Source organism: Bacillus rossius, chromosome 1 (assembly GCF_032445375.1).
Source record: "Bacillus rossius redtenbacheri isolate Brsri chromosome 1, Brsri_v3, whole genome shotgun sequence".
Classification (NCBI taxonomy): Eukaryota; Metazoa; Arthropoda; class Insecta; order Phasmatodea; family Bacillidae; genus Bacillus; species Bacillus rossius.
Window position 1 is genome coordinate 292427478 of NC_086330.1, and position 14630 is coordinate 292442107.

Below are 14630 nucleotides of genomic sequence, written 5' to 3' on the forward strand. Positions count from 1 at the left end.
ATATCTCAGCTGTAAGGTGCTGAAACCTGTGAGAGAGCGGTCGAACTACTTCCCTGTGCTCGCTAGAGGCTATGAATTCAGTCGCATGAACGTCGGTCGTGTATGGGCAGTTTTATAATCAATTGTTTGGTTTTTGCATTTGGAAAGTTTTTGCAGGTGAGTGTTTGAAAAATGTTAACAGTATTTAGAAGTTTCTTAACACTTTTAATCATGATGTATGATAAAGAGTAATAGTCCGCAGTGTTATTTCCAAGAATGTAGTCTTTTCATTTTCAACTAGTAAGGTTAGGAGAACGGCAAATTTTAAATATGGCGAGTCGGGTAATATGGAATACCTACTATTCCATATTACCCGACGAAAATTTAGGTATTCCAAATTGACCGCAATTTGATTAAAAAGTAAATGAACGCTATTAATGTTTATTTAACGCTTAAGAACATAAGTAATAATATGTATTTTCCAGTTATTGTAAGAAATCAGTGTAATTACAAATTATAAATAGCTTCGACTTAGGTAAATGTAATTGTTTTAAGCTTAATATCGTTGTATGTAAGACCACTTAACAAACAATTATTGCTATAGTGCTAAAAATAATACATGCACAAAAAATGCAAACTAAATGTTCTAATGGCTCTCGTTACAGCTTATTGTTTAGGGAGTTGTAATTTTTCAATATTGCCAACGCATGCTCGCACAATTAGAGCAGAAGTCACCTAATGTAGCCTTTTAGGCTTATGCAATGTTATTCTATGCATGTGCCAAACTTGAATGCTACTTTTAGGTGTTGTAAATGTCAACTTGTGCTAATACATTAGTTGCGTATATGCTAAATAAATTTTTGTGGAGCCAGGTTTTCAACTACTTATGACGACCATTACGAAACAAGGGGTTATAATACCTATAGTCTGTTTTTTTTCTATCTTCCAGATATGGGTAAAAAGAAAGACAAAACTAAGAAAAGGAAGCTATGGAAGGAGGATCAAATGGCAAAAGCAATCTGCGCTGTTAGGGAGAAGAAGATGGGATACCTCAAGGCATCGAAAGTGTTCCAGGTACCAAGGGCTACACTTTTTAGACTTGCCAACAATAAGGTGCTAGACACCAAGAAAGCAGCATCTACAAAACTTGGTCGTAAGCCATTGTTTACCCCTGAGTTGGAGGAAGAGCTTGTGAAGTACTTAGTTGAAATGGAAGCCATGTTTTATGGCCTTACCAGCAAAGATGTTTGTATATTAGCATTTCAGCTAGCTGTGCGCAATAACTTAGCCCATCCATTTGGACAAAACGACAAAGCAGGGAAAGATTGGTTTCACGGGTTTATGACAAGGAATAAGGACAAGTTGTCTATTCGCAAGCCAACGGGTACATCATTTTCCAGAGCCAAAGGGTTTAACAAAGAAGAAGTGAGTGCGTTTTTCGATCTGCTGGAAAAACAGTTTGAGAAGCATAACTATTCTGCAGATCGCATCTTCAATGTCGATGAAACTGGTTTGTCGGTAGTGCAAAGTAAAATCCCTCATGTTGTAGGACTTCGTGGGAAACGTCAAATCGGGGCCTTGACATCAGCGGAAAGAGGGTCATTAGTAACTATCATTCCATGTATGAGTGCTGGTGGTCAATTTATTCCACCTCTAATTATTTCCCCCCGTAAAAACATGAATGAACAACTTATGAGAGGTGCTCCACCTGGCTCTATCGCAACATGCCACCCTAGTGGCTGGGTTCAAACAAACATTATTACTAAGGGGTTTGAGCATTTCCTGCGACATGCAAAACCCACAAAGGAAGCTCCGGTTTTGTTGGTACTGGATGGCCACTCTACCCACAAGAGGAACATTGAACTTATCAACATGGCGAGAGGAAATCATGTAACGATTATCTGCATACCACCTCACACAACACACAAGTTGCAACCGTTAGATAAATCGTTCATGGGACCTTTGAAAACCCACTTCAGTGAAGAGGTTCGTACATTTCTGAGACATAGCTCACGGCCATTCAGTGTGTTTGACATTATGGAATATTTTGGACGTGCTTATTTAAAGGTACAAAGAGGTGACATTGCAGTGAATGGTTTCAAGGCCACAGGAATCTAACCAGTATCCAGGAATTTATTCACAGAGGACGATTATCTGCCTTCTGCTTTGACCTTCACGCAACGAAAACAAATTACCGAATCACCTTCAGCATGCAATGATCCATCCACAGATGTCGATACCAGCCCTACAATTTTTCCAGTTCTATCAGTTGCTGGTTGTTCGAAAACGCCTGATTTGGTCTTACCTAGTCATATTTCTCCTGCTCCACCCGCAAAAAAAACATCAAACAGGGGTAGAAAGCCAGGAACTTCCTCTGTCCTCACTTCGTCACCATACAAGTCTAAGTTAGAGGCGGATATAACTGCAAAGCAAGTCAAATGTGGCAAAGTCTTGAGTAATGACATTGAAAAATCAAAGAAGAAATTACACTTGAAGCAAGCTCTTGTGCCGAGCAAAAAGATAAAATTAGCGCAGAAACGTTCCTGTTCGTCGAGACATGTTGAAGATGAATCCAACAGTGACAACCAAACTTTCATCTCAGATAAGTCATCCGAGCTGGACTTCATACCCACATCAACGCCTGATTCTGGGGATGCTGAGTGCATATTTTGTCAAGGGATGTTTTCACAGGACTCACGAGGAGAAGTGTGGGTGCGGTGTTTGTCATGTTCGTTATGGGCACATAATGACTGTGCTGGTGCGGAAAAAATGAATTACATTTGCGATTTTTGTAAGTGATTTAAAAAATATTATTTTGTAATTTACACACTCCTCTTCTATTTCTTTCCCTGTTAAGTAAGAATATCTTTATTTAGCTTGACAATATCCGATTTTGATATTGCAAAGTGCAGTGTTTGTCATGTTATTTATGGTCACATGATGACTGTGCTGAGGTCAGCATAAATGCTTGCATTTGGGTTTTTATTATTATATTATATGTTTATGTATGTTTTTCATTGAAAGGCATGTATATTTCCTAAATAACCTTCATGTGACTTACAATTAGGTTTACGTTTCCTTGATAACTATGCATATTCCATATTACCCTCCAATTGTGTTTTTTTGCAAAAATGATATTTTACTGTACTTAATACATGATTTTGCTGTCCGTGTGTATCCAGATATATCGTCATAACTGTAAATTTTACCTGCATGCAATTTCAGATTATAAGCTCTTTCCTTAAACTCAACAACCTTGAAATAAAAATGGTATTCCATAATACCCGCACTTCCTCTACTTACAGTAAATTTTCATTTACTTCAACTATGTGTCTTTCGAGTAGAGGCAATTGGTGTTCTGATAAATGTATTATAATCATACAACTAGACAAATATTTTGGAGACAACGATAGTAAACAGAAAATGTTGAGCATAAACTGTCTGCATGGACGTACGAGACTGTTGTGACGCAGCGTAGAATGCTTATTCGCGTGTCAGTACTAGCAGTTGCTAGAGGCCTTGGCGACCGACATAACCTCGAAATTCGCCAGACTTAGCTCAAAGGTACCGACTTATGACGCACGGTTAGTAGTTACCGTAAACATTTAATAACTTTTGTAGTGACTGAAGAAGAACTGGCACTTACTACACATTTACGAATTACAAGAGAATTTTACTAATCCAGTATTCAGAAAGAATCTATTTTTCATATCCAAAAACTACTGTTATAATTGTGTATAATTTCCCCCCTTCTGTCTTATAGGTTTTAGCTGCACTGAGGTTTTTTGCGACTGGATCATATCAGCAGTCAGTGGCACAGGATATAAACTTGGCAATTCACCAAACATCAGTAGGTAGAGCAATTACTGAGGTTACTGCCGCAATTAACACACATCTGGCTGATAGATGGATATCATTTGATCTGAACAGAGCTAATGTTGCTTCACTTCGTCAATGGTGAGTAAAGTATGTTACAGTATATTTCAATGATGACCTTTATTTTTCTGGATAAAGCTATTTTTTTCAGGTTATAAAATGTCCTTGCTAACAGCAGTGGAACATTTACATATCAAAAAAATTATGTATGATATATTTGGTATCACTTTCAAGTGCAGTTTTTACATATAGTAGGGACACAAAAAATTTTCTTTTGTGCTCATCAGGTTTTTCGCTGACATTTTAATTTTGTTATAGAAAATTTATTCATATAGCCACTTTTCCCTGGTAGCTAACCTGCTAATGAACTAGTCTATTCGTTGATATTTTTGGCTTTCAGCTTTTTCGAACGATTCAGGTTTCCCGGAGTGATAGGGGCTATCGATTGCACACATGTTGAAATTGTACCTCCTCCAACAGATCATCACATGTACCCAGAAAGAGATTATTACAACCACAAAGGTTACCACTCCATTAATGTACAACTGGTGAGAATAAACTTGAATAAAATGACTTGAAAGCCTTGAAACTGTAAAGTTAACTTGTCGTACAACCATCATGCTGTTGCAGGTTTGTGATGCCAATGCTCGTATTTTGAACGTTAATGCACGTTACCCAGGAAGGACACATGATGCCTTTATATTTGCAAATTCACGTGTCCGTGAAGGATTACAGGCAATAAGTTTGAGAGATAATTACCAAAAGGGCATGGCTATTAGGTAATTAGTAAGTGGATAAAGTATGTTTTGCTAGTAGCATTTGTGGCTGTAAAACTAAAAGTAATAATGCAAAAACTTTTTTCCTTAGGTGACAGTGGCTATCCATTCGAGCCATGGCTTATGACACCTTTTGAAGGCGATTGTCCTCCGGGCAGCCCTGAGTATAGATACAACAGACATCATGATCCTAAAATCGAGGTGGAGATGCCTCTTAAAGCACCGCACCTTACATTACATGCCAGATAAAGCCTCGGAAATAATAAAAACATGTTGTGCGCTTCACAACATATGTATCAGCAACAACATTCCTCTGCATGATGATGGCGATGTTCCGGCTGATGAACTAGGAATGCATGCTGTTAACATGGAATATCAAGAGGACATGAACCATGTCCTTCCAGCTGGTAGGAGACTTCGTAACCAGTCACTGCGAAACTATTTTGCAAATGTATAGAAGTATAACAGATAACCTGTTGTGTAAATGTAGCCAAACTGTCCCCATATTCATGCTGGATGTTCTGATGAAAAACCCAGTATATGTACCACAAATGCAATTGTTTGTAACACTTGTGATAACAATTTTTGAGGCTGTGAAATCTAAACTTTCTTATATAGACTTAGGCTTAAATTGTTATATGTCAAAAATTCAATCTTTAATAAGAAAATAAAATAAACAAAGCAATCTATTCTCCTAGCAGACATTTAGTACTCAAAAACTTGTGGTTTGTCATCATATAAACCATAACAATGCCAAAAATGAAGTGATGTTCAAAAGCCCTACACAGTCGATTTGTGGTATGCACCACAATATGTGCAACCTAAATAATAACAAAATATTACTAGATATTTTTCTTAATGCTTCTGATATTGACATGCATTTCTGAAAATTGGTTCACTAAATCCTATATTGAGTACTGTAATATTCATAATTATCTTCAACATGCAAGTTACTGCAGAACCTCAGCATGGGGTGGACTGAGCTCGTGCTTTGCATTCTATGCAAAAAAAAAAATATCTCTAAAAATCTACCATTGCTGCCTATTTTGCAATTCTGAACTCCTTGTTATAATGTGGAGTAATATCTGAGGGTGCTTCAAACAACTGGGTAAAAGTTTTGAGATAAAAAAAAACAAATTGTGTGTATCATATCAAGCAAAAAAAGCACGATCATGTAAAACATACTTAAAAAATGTAAGAATTCTTACATTATCCAGCATATATACATACATATACCATACAATTGATTTTGGCTTAACAAATGTCACCTACTTAACCAACAAAAACATTCATTGTCATAATACCAGACACAACACAAATATTTGCATGATGACTCTTAGAATTGAGTTGTTTAAATCCAGTCCTCACTTTGCAAACCTTCCACGACCACAGCATCACACACTTAAAACAAAAACTTTCAATGTTTCAAAAAAAATCTACAAAATTACCTCACTGAACATGCCTTCCATAATGTTAGTGATGTTAAAGAGTAATCTTAATTAATATGTTTAAAAGTTCCTTTTATACAACAGTCATACAGGAATGCATTAGTGATGTACCTGTTAAACTAAATATTTAGGCATGTGTGTATTTATATATTTTCCTTTATCTATTAACTCATACAGTTGCCTGTTTTTTCAGTGAAGTAGGCCAAATTTGTACGCAACGTAGTCTAATTTAATTCTTGTGTATTATGTATGTCCAGTAAGCTATTTTTTATTGTTGTACTTTCTTTATTGTTTAATGTTACATCACTGCTAACTGTTCACAAATACATTGCATAAGAACATTCTGTATAACTTACAATAAACAATTGTCTGGCATAATAAATAAATTTAATGTTAAAGTACAAATGTGTATTCACTTCTATACTCTCTCCTTAGGTGCTTCGCACAGACTTGAGCACACAATTACAATAAAAAATTAAAGTTAGTATAAAGTTCAGTTGTAGAATTACAATTACAAGGTAAAAATACTAATTTAAAACACAAATGTAGATGAAATCATTATGAATTCCTCCCTGCATTACTGTAGATTTGATGCAGTGTATTCTTGCTATCTTGTAAAATTGAAATGATTTCCCTCTTGAAAGCCATCTCTTCCCTATGCTTTTCCTTCTCAAACTGGAGCCTGTCCTCTTTGACTTTAATCTCCCTCTCCTTTAATATCAGCTTTTGTTGCTGCAAATCGGCAAACCTACTGGTGGCTTCTGCTGTCTTCTTCAGCAGGTGTTTCCGCTTTGCAGTTCCTGTAAGTATGTGGCACTTAATTTATTAGGTTTAATACAATTACTTAAAATAAAATAAAAATTATAACTCCCCAAAAAATCAACAAGTGTGATTTCTTAATAGGACACATATGCAATGGTTTTGATTATATGGCCTCACTTTCAATTAAGGTTAATTTTTGATGTTCGGTATCTTTCGTATTATAATCATACTTAACTATATACGACAATGTAATTGCTATGGTTAGCCACCAAGTTAATAATCAACATGTATTAATACCAACTTATTACTGATATTACTATATGCACTTCATATACATATGTAGGTCTCCGTAATCTTGGTATGTTAGCCACAAAAATGTTTTTCAATATCATTATCACTAGCTTAAGAATTTGCAGTAATGAAACTGCAACAATTTGTTTTTCACATGCAGAACAAAATAATATATTCCACAGCACTGCAGTCTGTTTTTATGTTAAAAGAGTATGGTTTTGTATATGTGTGTATTTATATACTTTATCAACATTTTACAAATATGTTTTACTTTATTATAGGGCTACGCTGGAAACAAATAAAGATTATGTAAATACATTGAGATCGTTAATATGAAATAGTGGTGCAGCCAACATTTGTTTATTGTAAGAAGGGGAGACTGGAACACCTACCTGGCCATATCTAAAAAAAGGCAAAAGGGCTTGGCCATATTTTGTTACTAACCATTGAATTTTCTACTGGCGAAAATATTCTGGGGTCTTTAACATGAATTGTTTTCCTACTGTTTTTCTGTTAGCTAATGAGGGTGATGAAAGGAGGTTTAAAACCCCAAAACCCCTCTCCCCTCGGCTATGCCATCATGTGACGTTCAGAAAAGAATTACTTTACACAATATCCTATAAATGGAGACAGAATATGTCAGAGTACATTTGCACAGCATGCAAAAATTTGTAACAGGGAAAATGCAGTGCATTCAACACTGAATTTATGTCCTATCGAACATCATAATGCTAATTAACATGAGCATCATCATAATTTTCAATGAAGTGCCTTCAGTGTATATTTATGTTGCATACACAAAAAATACTTATTCTGTTCATTTTGACACTTCCGAGCAAGAATTTAATTCTCATTTCTCTTAAAAAAACAATGCAAAGTCCCTTTATATAGAAAATTAATTTCTTACTCTCCCTTTATATACAACATTAATTACTTACTCTGGTGACTGTACTCTCCAGAACTATTTGGTTTTGTTGCAAGAGGGGCCTGCGATAGTTTTGCTTCATTATGTGGTTCATCGTTACATTCTATAAAATCCCCTAAATTAGGAATGTCTTCTACAACGTTGCAGATTTGCAAATGATCTGGGTGATGCACACTCACTTCAGTCACACAAACCTGCAAAATTTGTAATATTAAGTTACTTGCAATCCATAGTTCTTTTTAATACTTTTGCACAAAAATTTACAGTAATTACAATTGTCTACTTTCTTTTTCTTGTTAAAGTACCAATAGATTTTTAATCATTTGGGTCCAAAGTGCAACAACGAATATTAATGCCTATGTATGTTAACAGACCCAGTTATTCAGTAAAAGTTATAGGTCATACATTGTTTCAATTTTCTACATTTAATGCAAAAAGTTTTTCATATGCAATATGTACATAAATTCACATACCAAGTCATCAAACAAGACTGTTTTCTCAGTAGCCTCTGGGAGTCCATGGACAAGTGTTGGGCCTATAATAGCACACACTCGTTTTTGAAAATCGGTGGGTTCTTCGCCACTGTGAGGACCTCCACCTGTCTTCCTCTTCTCCCGTGATATTGCTGCTGCTCGGCCCTTGGTGTTAGTTTTAATATCATGCCATGTCTGGAATAAAAATACTCTTGTTTAGTAAACAATAACGTCATGAATATCACTCAAGTTCCTAAGAAAAGTTAGCATGGCACATAGCCCTATGTCATTAATTTATGTATTTAGCATAAAATACTCCTTTTTAGCCACTGAATTAAAACTCTGGGGCTGTAAGAAGCAATGATGAAGTTAGGGAAAAAAATTTTCCTTTAAATTTAGAGAACCTCAGTGCTAATCAAACGTGAGTCACTAACATTTGCTTTATGCTTGTTTTCATGCAAAAATTTTTAAAATATCATTTAAGATGTACTGAGTGAAATACAATATATGAATTAGCAATATATTACATGTGTTACACTATTCTTATAACTCTCCGAAATTGGCCTTTGGGCAGAGCAAATCCTTCATTAATTATACAGCAAAACATCATCTTTGTGCATTTGGCTTAGTTACACTGAGGGCTGGGGGGGGGGGGGGGTAGGCCACATAATGCAACACTACTGTGTTTCTGCATGAAATTCATGTAGGCCTATTTGGCCAATGTTTTCTACTTAAATTTTAACCAAGCACATAGGCCAATATTACTGTGATATAAATCAATATATCTAAAAGGCCTAACTCACTGGGATATTAATTTCATTCACTGCTCTCTGTTTACCAATTTCTTCATACAATGCACATAGACCTATTTCTGCTTATAATTTAATACCAGCGAAAGCAACCTATGCATACTACAAGAATACAAACTAATAAACCTACATGGGTCATTATCAAAAAAACGTACAAAACACTGTCCACACATTATTATGAACATAATTCTACATATAAAACTTAGTTTATGGTATTAAACTAATATTATAACTTAAAGAACATAATTTAAGATTATCATAATGTGTAAAAAAAAGTAATGAATATTTTTAAAAATTCTACATAGTAGTAAATGTCACGTCCGTGGCATGTCACAACCTGCAGTTTTACCATTTTGTCTTTATGTAATGTCATGTTTCAGCATTTAATGGCAATTGATACCAATAGTGTAGAAATATAAAAATACTTAGAATACACATACATGATTACATTTGTCTTTATCAAATTATTATTTATTGTATGACTTATTTAATATGCGTCACAAGGTTTAGAGTCCTGTCCGTGGACATGAATGAAACTGTTTAAAAAAGCCACTAGAATACGCCATTATCAATGGTAATTGAATGTAGTACAAAAGATCAGCCATCTTGTGCACAGGAACAAATGTATGTTATGTCTTGTTGTTACAATATGGTATATTCTACATTTGTTCACAAATTTTGAGCAGTGTTTAGATCAACTTGTCACGTCTGTGGCATTAAACAAACTAATATAAAAAGGTATTTAGGCAATGTTATCCTAAATATGATTGCTGTTACTCATGAAAAGGTTTCTATTGTACACATTGTATTCTTAACCTCAAAAAATTTCTCTGTACTGCAAAATATTGACAAATTCATCCTGTCCGTGGACATCACATCCGTGGACATTGCATGTCCACAGACATGACCATATTATTATTTGCTTTGTAGTTTCTAGCATATTTAGCTTACATAACTTATTTTTCTATAACATAAGCTCAGTGACACACTAAATAGTCTGGTTAAGTTATATTTTCCAACTGACGTAAAGTGTCATGAAACTGATTTATAACATTGAGCCACTGATTGAAAGCATTTCCATGTTAAGTACAGTAAACTATCGCAAATATCCGAGGGGGTCGTTTATGACTTTCAGATTTTTGAATATTCTTTATTAAAATGTACCAAAAAATGTATAGTTCTAAAAATGAGGTCTGTAAAGTTTGTGAAAATGTAGAACACCTTAACATCATAATAAACAAGTCACTTGAGAAATTAACACATCAAATGGCAGATAGGGCTGCTGCACAATGAGAGCTAGAATTTTTGTTTTTCTTTAAAATGACAAAACATTCCACTGTTTCTAAACCAAAAATCATGCTAAGCGTGACAATACAACTTGCAGCACATCAAGACAATAACAATCAAGCAACTTCGGAAATACCCTGATTTTTGAGTATTTCAGATTATCGAACCACAGACTGGCGGGAGTTTACTGTATTTTACTAACAAAAACAATAGAAGCCTAAGTCACTCAGTGCATTATTTCCCCCTTGTTTGATAAGGCATTATTCATTATTGCTGCAACTTTAAAAACACTGTTTTATTTTCAGTGAATTGTGAAAATGGGAAAAATTGTAAAAAAGAAACTATCAAACAAGCAACAAGATAAACGAAGAGAGACAAAGAAACTAAGCATGCGACGTGCTAGAGAAAAGTTAAAGAATGACCCAGAAAAGCATTGCGAGTTAAAGAAAAAAGATGCTGAAAGGAAAAGAGCTACAAGAAAAAAATTACAGACATGAATGATAGGGAGAAAAGAAAGATGCGGAAGGAATGGCGTGAAAGGGCCAAAAAATGTAGAGAGAGAAAAATAATGGAACCAGAGTTGATTACAGTACGTATACCTCACATCCCACAAAAACCACATACACCAGAGCTTGTACCTTCCTCTTCAAGGGTACAAGCTGGCAAAATAAGGATGAGAAACAATATGAAAATACTCAAAGAACAAATGACAAAACTTAAAAAGAAAATGAAGCATTGAAGAAAAAAGCAAGTAAGTATAGAAAAAAGTATTACAGACTTGCAGACACTAGAAAGGAAGATACAATCTTGTTGCTCAAGGAAAAGATATTCTGAACATTGATATTCTTATGTCTGAAATTAAAAACAGCAACAGCAACATTGTTATTCATAAGATTGACACCAACGACATTGAACAAATAGAAAAGTATCTTCCAAACAATGTACCTTCTTTCAAAGGTGTACTCAAAGTACATGAGATAAACTGGTGTAGAGACAATGGAACAGTAGTACAAGCAAGAAGATTGAGTTGCAGAATGTGCAAAGCTGGAGCTTCTTGCACACACTATGGAATTGTACAAATCACTGTGGATTTTCCTTCATGTATCCTTTTGTGACATGCACATTTAGTTGGGTGTTATATTTTACTCTAGCTGTTTTTACAACTAAGTTATTTTAACATTAGATTAGATATGAGTCTCTTTGTGGTGTACAGTTTGACTGAGTACAGCAGCTCAATATTGCTTTACAGCTGTTTACCAATGATTAACTAGGGATTTATTGTATTCTTATATTATGTGTTTTACTTAACAACACTCAGTTACTTCCTCTTCAAAGACCCTGAGGTACAATGAAGTATACACAGATGATTCTGATGAGGCTGAAAACAAGCAGCCCGTTGTATCTCATGTCGAGCGAAACAGTTACATTGTTGTCAAGTATACCTCACAAAGAAACTTTCAAACACACTACGTTGGAATAGTAGAAAAAGTTGCTGGTCAAGAGCTGCAAGTGAAATTCATGCGAAAATCCACTGGATTTGCTTTTGTGTTCCCAGATGAAGAAAACATAGAATTGATAGACTTGGTTGCTGTGAAAGAAGTGCTAAGTCAACCTACTATGAACAAGAGAAACCAGTTCTTTTTTTCAGAAAACTTGGGCAAATACATAAACTTGTGTTAAAAACTACGAATTGCCTGTGTTTTTTGAATAGCTTAGTGTTTGTTTCAAAGTAATTGTTAATTTTAGTCTTCTAGATGGTTGCCTAACATTGATAGTCAAATTTTTAAATTCCTTTGAATAGGCATTTAATTCAATCATATCCTTTTGTCATGTCTGTATGTTGTCATGACTGTGTGTCATGTTGTCATGCCCATGTACAGTGTTGTAATGTCCGTGTACCATGTTGTCATGTCCGTGTACCATGTTGTCACATCCGTGGACAAGGAATTTTTTAAAATATTAAAAAAAAAAATGGATACAGAACTATATGATCTTGACCAATATTATAAATCAATTACTAAATGTAATATCTCTTCTACAACTATTTATGAAAAGGTTTAAAAGAAATTTTTCAGAAATATTTTTATGCTATGAAATTGTACGTTTTTTTGATAATGACCCACATAGGCCTATCCACAATGAAATATTAACTTTTCTATGTATTCATTTCTCACAGCTTAGAAATATATACATGCAGTTCACATAGACCTGTTAGACTTGGTTCAAATTGACTATGAAATACCTCATAGGCCTACCTTACTGGAGTGTTAGGTTATGAATCTATTTTGGCTTATCAGACTGGATTATTAAACATAGCTACATAGGCTTAATGTCCGGAATATTAACAAAACAACTATTTACTTAGGCCTAACCCACTGAAAAATTGACATTCAAAACTACATTTGCCAAGTCTTTAAAGTTTATATGCAACTATCACTAACCTTACGCCACTCTTTCCATGATTTTGTTGCCCCAGAACAAGCATTCAATTTCATGGTTACTTCTTCCCATAACCTGGCGGCATCCTTCGCTGTCCAGTCAGCAGTCAGTTTGCCTTGAGCAATTTTCTTGTTTTCTAGAATTTTCAACAACATAAAGATACGCATTGAACTCATAGCGCTTCACAACATAAAGTAAAAACAAGAACCAATTAACAATGCTGAAACCAAAGCATTACCTTATAAAAAAGAAACAAATTAAGCTTAACATAACCTAGCGCTTTACGCTATTTATCAGTTCATCACAGCACAAACATATACAATTATCTGATATCCTTTTAATATTCGTCGCCACAGAGGTTAAAATGTAGTGAAATCACATTTTTACTATTACTTATATGGAAATATTATAAATGAACAGCCAAACACCATCCGTATAACTTACCTTCTATGAATTCTAGCAGCAAAACCTTTTGCTCGTTGCTTATTTTCGTCATTTTGCTACTCTTCACAACAAAACCGTGCACAGGCAGTAAATAAACACAGCCAGCCCTTACAATTGCTGCTTCTGAATAGCTGATGTTCGTTTTTTTCTTCCCACAGGTTCACCAACATGACAAAATGTCACTCGTATACGATAGTTTCGCACTCACCTCGCACACTGAAAACGAATGCGAGTTTCTGGGGTTGGAGCTTACGATACTTATCTCGTATACGTCTTGGGCCGTACGAGACGACTTTTATACTAGCCGTACTCGCTTGAGCTCGAGCTTAGGCCCCCTGGACTCTTCGTCTTCATCCATCACAAGAGCTTCTTCCTGGCCGCTAGGCTCCTGACCGCACGCATAGAACTCATCCTCAGCAATCTTCTCATAGCTGGCACGACACATCTTACTAGCTCTGTTGATAACTACGAATGATACATCATAAGGGTGCAATTGTTCAACTGTCCCCACCCATCTACACTTTCTATTGCAGTCCTGTTCGTGCGTGCCAAGCACACACGTCACTGACGCACGGCCTTTGACGTCAGCACACCTCCCCCCTCCCCTCTCCCCATGAACCCTCCACACCCCAAATAGCTGCGTCATTTAGATCTGTCGCCACGCGTCCCCAGCCTCCTAATACCATTTTAAGCACCTTCGACGAACATCCCGACCTCTGGTAACTAGTGAAAAGTTTCAAACAGTACATGAATAAATACATTTTTTATTTATTTTAGACTTGCATTTATTAATATAAAAATTTACAACATTTCAAAAAATTAAAATTTATATGGTATCAGTAGATTTGATCCAAACTGATTTTCACATTTATCGAATCCTAACCACTTCAAAAACAAGGGATCATCTTTCTAATGTATCAATTTTTCTACTTTATAATCGCTTGGGTACTTGGTAGGTTGAATTTCTTCCCCATAGAATCCGCCACGTATATCGCCGAACCTCGTAAATCTTCCAAGTAGTAACATCCCGGATGGTAATTACGTATTTTAAAAACACGGAATATTTATGTCGACCATTTATAAATACACACAAAATATTCAATTTCAGTTTTATTACGCCT

The 14630-nt window shown here is 35.3% G+C and overlaps 1 protein-coding gene across 2 annotated transcripts in view; it reads right to left on the reverse strand.

Moving 5' to 3' along the window:
- The window catches only part of LOC134527745 (uncharacterized), a 148211-nt gene extending 134143 nt beyond the window's left edge, over window positions 1-14068 (reverse strand). The window contains exons 1-4 of one of the 2 annotated variants that reach the window (XM_063360673.1): window positions 13510-14068; window positions 13068-13201; window positions 8531-8725; window positions 8071-8251 (exon numbers count right to left, since the gene is read on the reverse strand). The gene's annotated coding sequence lies outside the window, so the exon portion shown is untranslated. Of the gene's footprint in view, window positions 1-8070; window positions 8726-13067; window positions 13202-13509 lie in introns of both variants that reach the window. The other variant, XM_063360674.1, reaches the window with a different exon arrangement.
- Between the last annotated feature and the right edge of the window lie 562 nt (window positions 14069-14630).